Source organism: Gymnodraco acuticeps, unplaced genomic scaffold (assembly GCF_902827175.1).
Source record: "Gymnodraco acuticeps unplaced genomic scaffold, fGymAcu1.1, whole genome shotgun sequence".
In the NCBI taxonomy this organism is placed as follows: domain Eukaryota; kingdom Metazoa; phylum Chordata; class Actinopteri; order Perciformes; family Bathydraconidae; genus Gymnodraco; species Gymnodraco acuticeps.
Window position 1 is genome coordinate 1,009,968 of NW_022992009.1, and position 9,621 is coordinate 1,019,588.

The 9,621-nt window shown below is 41.2% G+C and overlaps 1 protein-coding gene across 3 annotated transcripts in view; it reads right to left on the reverse strand.

The window, feature by feature from the left end:
- Positions 1 to 1,386, reverse strand: part of LOC117536481 (collagen alpha-1(XIV) chain-like) — a 220,089-nt gene extending 218,703 nt beyond the window's left edge. For all 3 annotated transcript variants that reach the window (XM_034201380.1, XM_034201379.1, XM_034201377.1), the window contains exon 1: positions 1,255 to 1,386. The gene's annotated coding sequence lies outside the window, so the exon portion shown is untranslated. The remainder of the gene's footprint in view (positions 1 to 1,254) is intronic.
- Between the last annotated feature and the right edge of the window lie 8,235 nt (positions 1,387 to 9,621).

Genomic DNA, 9,621 nt, shown 5'->3' on the forward strand with positions numbered 1-9,621 from the left:
AGGATTCAAATCTCTGTCGCACAATCTGCTAATGTGATTTTAGCAGGTATGGATTTGTAAAAGTAGAGAAAGAAAATATGAATAGACATACATCTGTAGGTAAAGCCATCCTTTGATGATATACAGACATGTTCACTTACATCACAGATGTTATGACCCTGTCCCTCCCATCAAATCTCTTGCAAACTGATGACCAATTTTCTACAGTTTTTGTAACTGCAAACATTTCTGGTTTTCCAAATAACATCTGTTTTGCTAGTCTGTAAGTGTTCCCTTTTAGATGCACATGTCAAGATCTATTATGAAAAACAATTCTTTGCCATTTTTGTACGTTAACAAACTACTTGCTCATCAAGATAAGGCACATAAAGTAGTGACTCTAACACATTAGTATACTAAGTGCATAAAAATATCTCACTGTCACAGTGTCTCCATCACACATAAAGCACAAAAGTCCCTGCAGAAGATTGAAGGTGCAACAGGCAACACAACTGTGACCATATAAGCGATCTAACACCTGGATCGGATCAATGCCGTAAAAACACAATAAATGTCGACGGATTTACCAATAAACCCCTGGTTCCAACAAGTTCTGCATTCACATTTTTATTTCAGGCAATTTTCAATAATTTATTGATACGACTGACAATTATCACTTGGCATTTTCAGCATGCCAGTGTTAAGACAGGTTGTTGTAATAAAACTGAGTTAGGATTATAAAGTGTGTTGAGAGTGAGACTAGCCCTGCCTCAGTGTACCTGAAGAAAAATATCTACAATATGCATTACATATTCCCTTAGGCACCTACAATTCACTGTGGTAAGTTTATGACGATATTAAAACACCTGGCTATATATATATATATATATATATAAAAAACTCTAATTGCTATGATAAACTAGTAGATCATAAGATTTTATCGAATTAAGAACCAAGTTTTTACACTGTGGCATGCCTCAAAATTAGCCTTTTGACAATACTAATGATTACTACTATACAATAGTTGCAGAGGTTGTTTCAGGCTCAAACAACGCACCCATCCGATGTTGAGAAAAATCATAGAAGACAACATATCAATACCAACCCCACTTTATGTTTTGTGGATAAAAGTGGAAGTTGTGGTTAATTGAAATGAGCACAGGTGAGCTATGCACGTTGCGCGGTCAGGAGAACGGAGCGGCATTACCTGGAGAGAAAAGGTCTAAAAGCTACTTTTGCAGATGTGAACATAGTGTGAATAAATAGTAGTTATACCTTCTCAGATCATATGTTCCCTGGCTCCACAGCTCTCCTCCGGACAGCTGAATGAAAAGCTCACTAGTCTCCAAAGCGACTCTGATCCACACTGTTCACCAACTCAGCTCACTGTCGACCACGAGACAAGTTAGACACAATGAGACACAATTTACCGGTCCGAAGTTTCAAAATAAAGTCCCTGCTGAATACCACATTAGAGTAAAATGAAGGTTATGTTCAGTCTTTCAATGATTGTTGATTAGGATAATAATACAAACAAACATGTAAGTCCCTGTCGAGTGGATACTACTGTTCCGTCTTAGTTTAATTGATTGGTTATTGATTGCAGCTGCTACCATATGGGATTAGTTTTGTATCATAAAGATAAAGCTACACTTTCTCTGAATAAAGCAAAATTATGAGTTTAAAAGAAGAAAAAAAACTGAGTCAAGCAAAATAAAATAAATTGCAAAAATAAAACTATAAATTGCAAACAAATCATTTGTGTAATCATGTAAACTATAAGTCTTTTTTCTTTGTTTTAACATAGGTTTTTGTTTTCAGTTCTTGTTTCTTCTTTCTCAATGATCAGACTTTTGCTCTCGCTGCAGCTCTTCTCTTTTGCGCTCCCTCATTTTTTATTTTCGATTTTGACACAAACCTCCCATGTGGGCGGGACTTTCAGGGGTGTGTCCCCATTGGCTACTCAGTTTTTGAGTGACAGCCCACTACACCACAGATCATACAGTGCAACTCATGCAGCAAACTCCGGAGTCCACTCGGCCACGTTAGTGTTGGTGTCTCCTGGGGGGTTTCATGAACATATCGGACTTATATTATGGATTGCTGTGCATTAGACTTGTGATGTGTAGTTTATACTTTATTCCAACTTTAAATATTTTAATACCTGAACACACTGCTGCTGTTAAATAATTTCCCAATTTGGGATTGATAAAGTGTCTGTCTATCTATTTATTAAAAAAACACATGTATTTTCAAGCTAAAGGTGATACACAATATAAACTGTATAGGCCTACTGTTATTTTTTCAAAGACATGTTACATTTCAAAAGCATATATTGCTATGTTTAGGACAAACAATTAAAGACTGCTTTAATTTAATCAATTCCACAATATAAAAGAGGCAGATTTGCTTTATTAAACAGACCAGACCTAGGCTGCATACCAACACAATTCGGAACATGCTCACATCTTACCATGCCCGGTGCCGTGGGAGTGCCAGGGAGGGCCAGGGAGGGCCAGGCCCTCCCATTTGACATTCCTGCCCTCCCCCAATAAACACGTTTTTTATTATTTATAAAAATTAAAAAATATATATTTTATTTTTTTAATTATAAATAAACTGTGAACTGTTATGCTACGATATATGTGATGTCAGAACAACAACAACAAATCGCAGGCTACGTCAAATAAATGCATGTGTCTGTTGTGATTTGTGATTCGTCCACATTTAGACCAATCACAGTGTCACACTCTGCCGCGTATTCTGGATTTGTTTATTGTGCATTCTGTAGACTCCAATTTCTGTTTGAATTACAAAATGGACATAAAAAATTGGCTTAAAAGGTCTAAGGATTTATTAAAACGAAATAGCGATGAAAGAACTGCAGCCGATGCAGCTACTGGCAACCCTGCCTGCACCTGCCGTTGCAGCAGCACGCCTTAATGTCACAAGCTTGACCTCGGCAAACCCCGGGGCTGAGTTAGCGATGATCTTGGGGTTAATAAACCCAAGCAGGTGAAGCTGGATCGTTATCCAGGGAGATTGTTTTCAGGAAAGAACCGCACTTTTGCCGCTGCATACACAACAGACCATGGCTTGAATATTCGTTAAGCAGACTCAGCCTTTTGTTTCCCCTGTAGACAGTTTAAAGCAGGGGCGGACTGGGGGGGAAAAGTGGCCCGTGGATTAATTGACAGACAGGCCCACTTAATGCGCGGCATGTATCGGCCGGCCGGCGACGAAAGTATGTTAATTAACATAAAACCCTATGCATTTTATGTTATTTTGGACAATTATTCATGTAGTAATCACATTACCTGAGCCCTTGAGTTGCCTAGAGCAAAATAGTTACAGCATATATTTAGTGATTTTAATGTTAACAGATCATTGATGCAATAACATTTTTGACCCAATTTGCCTGACTTGACACATGGAATAAAACATGTGCGTAGGAAGCATCCTCAATGTGGGTGAGACAATTTAACAGGGGGTGTGGGCAGGTGGTGGACCTCACCTCTTCTAGGGGGGTCTGGGGGCAAGCTCCCCCGGGAAGATTTTTGTTTAAATGTTGAAGTTAAATGCATCAATCTGGTCCATTTTGAGAGTAAAATTAGGGACTAAATCTATGGCAGTCAGTAGGGGCTTGGACTGTGAGCCGTAGGGTCGCCGGTTCAAGTCCCCGACCAGACCTAATTGGAGTGTGGACTTCTACTTGGAGAGGTCCCAGTTCACCTCCTGCCGTGGTGCCCTTGAGCAAGGCACCGGACATCCCCCTTCCCCCCTCACTCCCATTGCTCCGTGGGCGCCGTACAATAGCTGCCCACTGCTCCTAGTACTAGACTCCTGGTACTAGGATGGGTTAAAAGCAGAGAACACATTTCACTGTGTGTGCTGTGTGCTCTGCATGTGTGACCATTAAAGAGGGTTTCTTCTTCTTCTTCTTCTTCTTCTTCTTCTTCTTCTTCTTCTTCTTCTTCTTCTTCTTCTTCTTCTTCTTCTTCTTCTTCTTCTTCTTCTTCTTCTTCTTCTTCTTCTTCTTCTTCTTCTTCTTCTTCTTCTTCTTCTTCTTCTTCTTCTTCTTCTTCTTCGCCTACAGCTGGTCCAGAATGCTGCTGCACGCCTCCTTACAAGGACAGGCAGGCGTGAACATATTACGCCTGTACTCGCCTCTTTACACTGGCTACCAGTCCATTTTAGAATACAGTTTAAAATGTTGCTGTTCGCATACAAGGCCCTGAACGGTTTAGCCCCACCGTACCTGGCAGATCTTTTAAAACCATACACACCCACATGGTCACTGAGGTCTGCTGACAGACTCCTTCTGGTAGTCCCAACATCGAGGCTAAAGCAGCGAGGAGACAGAGCCTTTGCTGTTGCAGCTCCAAAAGTATGGAACGAATTGCCCCTCCAGGTTAGACTTGCTCCAACTCTGCCTGTTTTTAAATCTCGCTTAAAAACCCATTTTTTCCTTGGGCTCTTAGTAACTGTAGCAGGACCCAGGTGACAACTTGTGCTGTAAAATGGTGGTTTTTATTTCTATTTTTTTATTTTTTTAGTACCTTACGAGTGTTTTGTGTATTGTTTTTAAGTCATATAGGAAGAGGTTTTCAGGCGGTGGATTCTGATCTGGTTTCATTGTCTCGTATTACATTTGTTTCATGTCCTGTCTGTTTTTAATTGTATTTATGCTATGTTTTAGACAGTGAGTTGTTGATGTACAGCACTTTGTTCAACTCTTTGTGTTTAAATGTGCTATAAAATAAATGGATTGGATTGGATTGGATTTCTTCTTCTTCTCTTCCTTCTCTTCTCTTCTTATTGGATGGAGGGTGATGAGGAGTCGTATGCCGCGGATCTTTTCTTCTGCTTCGTCTTCTTCTTCTGTCGCTTCTTCTTCTTAGTCTCTTCTTCTTCTTCTTCTTCAACACCCATATAAAACAGAACTGTAAACAGATTAACTTTTTCTTTCAACATTTATTTGAACAGCAAGTGGAGGCAAAAATGATTGCACCCAAAACAATAAAACTGCTAGCTAACTAGCCTAAACTCAGTAACAGAATGTGGGCAACACGTTCTTCGCCACAGCCGCACGACCTCTGAGTCAGACATAACTACTTCCCCCTTTTCTATCCTACGGGTACAGCCACTCCCCCTGAACCCTGTTGTTGTAAAGCACATGGGCGTCGCCTGGGGTAGGCATCCGGGGCTTTAGCCCCGGATGTTTTTTCTTTAGCCCCGGACAAATTCTCCCTCAATAATATAATACATTAACCGTACTTTACCTAGAGGATGGCAGAATTGTAATTTCCCGTGTTCAGTGAATGCAACAGAGGCAACCACCAGACCAATCCGAGAGTTGCATGGAAATAAACGTGTTTTATTGGCTGACCTCTCCTCTGTGACAGTGTTTAAACTTTAAACTTTCAGCCGCGGACGCGGAGTTTCTGAAGATGGACATTAGACATTTTTTAAATAAAAAATACGGCAATTCTCAAATGGTGGCTCACACAACAACCCCTAGAGCCACCACCTGAGCCAGGTGAACAAGGTATGTAAATGTCAGTAAACTTACAAGTTATGTCAACATGTAAGCAAAGCATAAATTATAGCTACGTTGACGTTACTTTGAATCGCGGGGGTAAGCTAAACCGTTAGCAAGTAGCTATAGCTAGCCAGATATATTAAATAAACACTTTGTCATAACATCTAAATGTTGTGTTTTTTAGCGTTACCTGGTGATTTCAAAGAAAGCTCTCTGGGAAATGTTGACTTACTGTCAGTGTTCGACATGAAGCTAGAAGCTACCTTACATTACACAGTTGATCCGGAGTCCTGTCAGTTAAAGTGTTTCATAGTTAGCTTAGCTAAGCATCAACCTAGCACTGAAATATATGGATGTTATGTGACGGTATTTCTGAGGAAAAGTCAGCTGAAATGGTGGCATAGTTGCCACTGCTTTACGTGTCAACAGCATGTTTGAACGTATTTGCAGCAGTAAATGTGGCTGTTTGGCCACTGACGTTGCCATAACAACACCTGAATTTAAATGTGCAACCTCTTTTTGTGACAGATTTTTGCATGAAATTATAATTCTTCTGATTGATATTCCTATTGACAGCTAGTTTCTATGTGTACATTATGAGATGGACAGCCAGCTAACAAGCTTTCAGATCAAAGCTAATCCAGTGGGGCTCCTGAAAGGGGGCAAGGGACACTATGCTCCCAAATATTAAGCCTTGACCCCCATCTTTAAATTGATATGATCACAAAATGATCTGCATTGTCGGAGGCCTTTTTTCCTCATTATCATGTCAAATTGTACAGCTTTCCTTAGTTTTGAATGCAGAAAGAGGACTATATTAGAGTATCAAGTGAAAATGACTATATTAAAGTATGAAGTGAATATATTAAGTGAATTACTCAAACTGCATTTGTATAGGAATGATTATGTCCTATTGGCAGATAACTACTCTAACAGTGATATCTACAAGAGATGTACATTTAACTATTTTTAATTGGTTAGTATTACATTTTGTGACAGTGTGGTGACACTCATTTTAATGAAGACAAATTTGTGTATCTTGAAATTCATTTATTTGACAGAGCTGGAAACTGATTGACTTACATACTTGTTTGTGTTTACCTACACAGTCATCACAGATGAGCCAAACAGAGTAGAGGATGAAGAAAGGAGAAAGGGACACACAAGAAGGAGATACAACAGACAAGAACAACAATGGAGACAACAATGAACAGGAACACCAGAACAGACAAGAGTCAATGAGTAACATGACTGATTTAGGGACTGCAGATACAGGGCCAAGGCAAGTGAGACACCACTGCTTTCCATCCAGCATGTTTGGCCAGCAAAATAGATCATTTCAACCGCAAACAGCAAGTGAGGGATTATTATTTCCTCCTTCCATCCCTGTTTTCTGTTTAATCTGATTACTAACAACTTCTAATAATTTGACATAGTTTATGATTTAATTGGAAAATAAAGTGTTTTTAAATAATAAACCCGTTTCTGATTCTGATTCTTTGATTTTTGTTGACATATGGGTGTTGAGAGATGTATCCATATCTCTTAATGTTGCTCTCAAAGTGCATAAGATTGATGCTTTTAACTTCAACATTTAAAAAAATTCTTCCCCCTGGACCCCAGAGGAGGTGAGTTCCCTCAAAATAGCTCTTTATCTCTGCTTATGTAACTCCGGTGTAGTGTCCCCTCGGCAACAGATCACTCAGAGCTGGTGATTACTTTCCTGCATTTCAATGGACAGCATAAAAGGACACGTGAGCTGAGTTCTGGTGCTCAGATTAGCTATTGATGATCACGTTGATAAATCATATAAAACCAATCACACAAAAACATGTTGCTGTGACTGTGAGCATTAAACAATTAACATTAAACTAAACAAACACAACAGTACGTTATTGTCCTTATAAAATAAAAACAAACATTTTGTCCACCGAGATAATACAGGCACCTTACCCTCAAGAAATCCTCACGTGCTATGAGAATCTCCCACAATCCATTGCCGTAACAAAGCTAATGCAGACACACGTTTGTGACACCAGATGGCGCAATTGTGTATGTGCGTGTGGGGAGTCTTGCAGTAGAAAATTTGACTAGCGCCGCCACTGTGGGCTAAGCCCCGAATGTTTCCAGGTCCAGGCAACGCCCCTGGTAAAGCATCTTTGAGTTGTGAAAAGCGCTATACAAATGAAATGCATTATTATTATTATTATTATTATGATTATTATTGTAACAACATAATAAACTATTGGGGGATGCATCTTGGGATGTGAGGACATGGCTTGAAAGGGCGTGTCGCCTTCTGTCCTGCCAGTGTTGGCAGGACATTAATTAAAATGTCGAACTCGGACTTCATTTTAAGGACATGTCGGCCAGGGGTGTAGAGCTATATTTGTTTAAGCACCGGATTGGCAAAACAGGAGAGTGTGTGCACCAGTCTGCCTTGATCTATGTATTCATGTCTGTGACTCTCACAGTATCTGCTGCCCGCAGCTGTTTTATAGAAGGAACACCTCCTTCACTTCATGAAATCTCTGCAGCACCAGGAGGCAGCGGGAGGGTTAACTCAGCCTCTGAGAAGAGGAGCGCGCAGTGCCTTTCACGCACCGCCTTTCACGCACCGCCTTCACTATACCTTCAGAATCATTAGAAAGGCTAAAGAGCGGTGTGGCTAATGTGTTTTAACCACACACACCTCTACAAACACACACACACACACACACACACACACACACACACACACACACACACACACGATTTAAACGCAGACTTTTGTTCCTCCATGTTACGTTGTTATTGTTTCACTGAGCGGACCTGCAACATTTTTTCAAATGCTCCCCTTTTTGGTCCATCTGTGCGGTTTTGTGCGCTGTGATGATTCGGCTGTACCTTTAGTAATGAATATTAAATGTTGTGAGGAAATCTTTCCACCAATAATTCCAATAAGTAATCCAAAATGTATTCACTTCAGGTTTACGAAAGTAACTGTAATCAGATTACTAGTTTTTCAAATGTAACGCGAGCTGAATACAGTTACTTGATTTTTGTATTCTGATTACGTAACACCGTTACATGTATTCCGTTACAACCCAACCCTGGCCACACCCCACTGGGCTGGGCTGGGCCGGAACACTTACAAATGTGGGCCGGTAGGATTTAGGCATCGGCCCACCGGGGAAACTCCCGGTATTCCCAATGGCCAGTCCGCCCCTGGTTTAAAGTGAATACGTCTTCATCTGATGCGGCTTTTACTGTCAAAGGTTTTTGCGACTGGAAACACGCATTAGAGACTGATAAAGGACTGCTAAGACATGCCGCATCAAAAGAACACATTTCATGTGAGAGCTTGTGGAGAGAGAGACAGATACGCGAGGAAACAAATAAGGAAATTAGAACTTTGGTGCAGATCAGCTGCACGGAGCCATTATTACGTGTCAGCTGTCGTTGATATTATAGCTTTTTTAGCTGTCAACCAACTCCCTCTCAGAGGTGACTCGATTCCCTCCACAGCATGTCCGAGTGCAGTGCATAGGAACATAAACCATGCCCAAGGCGGGCTAAACTGTTCATCGTCTCCGTCTCTACTATTTCTCTCCGAGTGCAGCGATGAGGAAACTGCCATCCGTAACCACAGACCCGGCGGCAGACATACGTCTCTGGGCGGGCATTTGATTTACCAGGGCGGGCCCACCCCGAAACGTACGTTTCCCGGGAAATCTCGAGATTTGTCAAGGGGGGGGGGGGGGGGTTAGGTTGCCATAAGGCTGTTGACAGTCTTATTATAGGCTACATCCATTGGTTGTTTTTGTGGCACATTTGTAACGCTGTGCCAACTTGGGCAAGCACACAGGGTGGAGAGGTGGAGTAAGGTTGAGCGATGGAGAGAAAGGGAGAGAGAGCGATATTGAGCGAGGCAGAAAGCGTGTGCAGCGGTCTGCTTGCGCACAGAGCAGGAGTTTGTGAGAGAGCCGGCTTGAGAGTCAATTTCTCTTCAAAATATAATTGATTGCCAGCCTCCCTTGTTCCTGGCTGGCTTGCTAACTCGTTGGTAACGTAGCCAGTGCTTGAATTGGAATGAAAAAGGTGCCAGTACTCTAAAATCA